The sequence below is a fragment of the Neodiprion fabricii genome, chromosome 5 (assembly GCF_021155785.1).
Source record: "Neodiprion fabricii isolate iyNeoFabr1 chromosome 5, iyNeoFabr1.1, whole genome shotgun sequence".
Lineage (NCBI taxonomy): Eukaryota > Metazoa > Arthropoda > Insecta > Hymenoptera > Diprionidae > Neodiprion > Neodiprion fabricii.
This window is the reverse complement of record NC_060243.1, coordinates 30,582,432-30,585,694: the sequence shown is the minus strand read 5'-3', so window position 1 is coordinate 30,585,694 and position 3,263 is coordinate 30,582,432. Positions and strand designations below refer to the sequence as shown.

General features: G+C 46.4%; 1 non-coding gene across 1 annotated transcript; it reads right to left on the bottom strand.

Moving 5' to 3' along the window:
* Nucleotides 1-235: 235 nt before the first annotated feature.
* On the bottom strand, nt 236-319 carry Trnal-cag. Its single transcript has one exon. It is a non-coding gene; the product is annotated as a tRNA-Leu (tRNA).
* Between the last annotated feature and the right edge of the window lie 2,944 nt (nt 320-3,263).

Genomic DNA, 3,263 nt, shown 5'->3' with positions numbered 1-3,263 from the left:
TTTCGCGCATCGAATCTGCCTGCATCACTACCTTGTTTATAGTTCAACGTGTTGTCTTGACGAGCATATGAATAGCCGGGATGATAAACGACGCAACGCTGCTCGCGCGATTCGCTCGCTGTAAACAAAACGCGAGAAGAAAAAGGCTGGTCGAAAATTGTCACGAGTTGGGGAGAAAGAGTGATGTGTCGAGTCAAAAATGGGGGAGTCGTAGGGAAAACAAAAAGATAGATCTTGTCAGAAGTGGGATTCGAACCCACGCCCACAGATGTGGACTGCGACCTGAACGCAGCGCCTTAGACCGCTCGGCCATCCTGACAAGTGCGGAAAACTTGGTTAATGAGTGAAAATCATCGGACAAAGACTAGTCCCGCGCCCTGTGATGTAGTCGGCCGCCTCTCCGCCACTCGCATCTCGCCCCTGCCGCCCCCCTCGCGTTCCTCGTAGTAGACCGGTTAAATTTATACACGAGCAAGTCAGAAATAGACGCCACCGCCGAGCGCGGCCACCGAGAGAACGATGCACCGCCGAATTTGTTTGGAATTTCGCGCTAGCTCTGTGCTCTGTGCCAATTCAGAAACAAACCGATGCGATGCGCCAAGCCTGCTGCATCGTCCCATTCGCTAGTCGCTCTCGTTTACTAGCATCTGGTGCGAAGTAAAAAACAAAACACAAAAATAAAAAAAAATGGAACCAGAAGGCGAAGAAAAATGAAAAATTCCCCGCTCTCTGGAACGATGACGCGCAACCGTTTCTCGTTTTTAACTGCAGTGTGCCTGGATGCACGCGTTTTGAACCATTATTCGTTCTTGAAAAATCCGAATCGTCGAAATATCGACTAAACTTCAAGTTTCCCCATTCTCTAAGCTATCCGTAACGAATAAGGGTTACCAGCAATATGGCGGCAAAATTCTCATCGAGCTACCGACAAATTGTTTTACGGTCAATTAGATCGAGTACGAAATTAGAGAAAACTTTGCGCAAGCTGTGAGGCCTTAGTTTTCGCACAGAGAATTTATACGCGTTAAAAAATAGTCGGAAAGATGTCTTTTAAAATTAAATATGGCCCAGTTGCATAGGTGCATTATTTTCTCACCAGATGTCGCAACGTTAGATTTTCTTGCGGCTCACCGAACTACGCTGCAGTCAGTGTCCAGGCACTGTGTTCGAGTTTAAAGAAAAACGTCGATTTCCTCCCTCTCTCTCTCTCGCCCTATCGGGGCTCGCGGTTTAGGCCGCTGATCGCGAACGAGGCGGCTGAGTGCATCGGGCATCGGAACGGAGTAGCATTTGCGAGTGCATTGAGCGTCGCTGTGTCTCAAGGCCGCGGCTTGCCGCCCGCTGAGGACACACACCGAGGCTTGTGGGCCGGCTAGAACTAACCTGCTCCACTGCACTCGCTTACTGCACGCAGTCGCCGCCTGCAGCGCACCGGTTTTGCGCGTTTGTTCGTGTCGGTGCGTCGAGTGGCCCGCGTAGCGTGTTACTTATGCCGTGCACACACGTGCGCGCGGTTCTCTCTGTATTAGGCATATAATAAAATCGAGGAACCTGCTCGAGCCTCTCGTCTGCAGTCTGCTGCACCGCGTTTAACATGTACCTACCTAACAGAGAGGAAGAAAATCTACCACTACTTTCGATTGCTGAATAGTTTTATTATTATACCGAAGTACCTATATATACGTATACACGCACCTTTGTACGTTGAATGCGATGATGCACTTGCTCTGACCTGTTGCAGCCTCGTTCTTTACGCAGCTATAACGTGCAATAATCGCACATTTTTTTTTCTATTCACATTCGCCTATGCTCATTGGTATTAATGGAAATTGCACGATGAATATTGTACGACGACGCTACGGCGCCGTTCTTTTCATCATCGCGACGCAAAACATTTGCAACTGTGGGTGGTGTTGATCGCTACGACGAAAGACTCTGTTCTATGCTGCTGCGCCTACATCGTCATGCTGGGATGCAGGCTGACGGCTGCGGATGGACATTGGCTAGGTTGCATATCGCCGACGCGACGCTGCCGCAATTCTGCGGGACGTGACCCTGAAACAATGTCCGAACGGCGACGTAATCTTGGCCATCTATGACATGTTTCCACACCACAATGCACTTCTCAGTTTGCGGGAGAGAGGCGGAATCGCGTCGACGAACCATACGCGGCATTTCAAGGGGGGGGGGGGGGGGCGATAAAAGGAAAGAACCTTTTTAGAAATGCTGTAATTCTTGCACATTATATATCCCGAAGACCTGAAACAGCGATGCATTGTAGCTATGATAATATGGTTGCATATTTCACGAACGAGGTTCAAGGTGCGAAGATGCGGCGATGTTTTGACCTTCGAAACGAATTCTTGTACCGGTGTTGAAAGGCACTCTCCTTGAATAATTTGCAAGTATTTGCACGCGGGCGATGTTCGAATGAAAGTTTAATGATACTGCGAATTTTATATTCATACGATTAGTAATTATCGCTGTATGCATATAATAATTGGCTGTTACTCGTTGTAATTGTATATACATGTATGTATACCGCAATTAGCAATGACGAACGGGATGTGGGAGGTGAGAAAATGGGATTAATCAGCGTTTCCGCGCAGTTAAATAGCAATCATAGGATTGTAATAGAAGTGCGACAAAAAGGCTGTCACATACTCGGTGCGCACAGTCACCTGAATAACATTTTAATCTGACGTGATCTGTACTTTCTTCATGTGACGGAATCACGCAGTAGAGTGGCGAGAACAGGCCTGGCACCGAGAGATCAATAAAAGAAAAATACCCCAGCGATGTAGATAAATTGAATTCGAAACTATCTAACCTGTAACACAATAAAGAAGTTTTGAAAAGCAAACGAAAGTCGCTGCTAACGCTAAAGTTACTTATCTACCTATAATCTCGTCTCGTACGTGGCACATGAAATTTTAGAAATTATAGTCAGATTTATCCATGCACTGATGATCCAAACTAACGAATTGAAGGATGCTTCATCCTTGGCGTAGCGAAAAAGTGCAAGGGAACTGAAAATCCGAAAATAAATAGATGATTGATGATTGATAGAAAAATATGGTAGGAGATGTTTCTCAAAATTGTCATAATATTTTTCTATCATTTGACTGGTCTGTACAAACGGAGATCGTTATATCCGCCTTGGTTTAGTTTGACAAAAAAAAAAAAATCACCCAGGCACAGTGCGCAGATAATCAGAACTCTCAGGCAGGCTTGGAATCAACATCTGCTCGGAGCTCTAACCC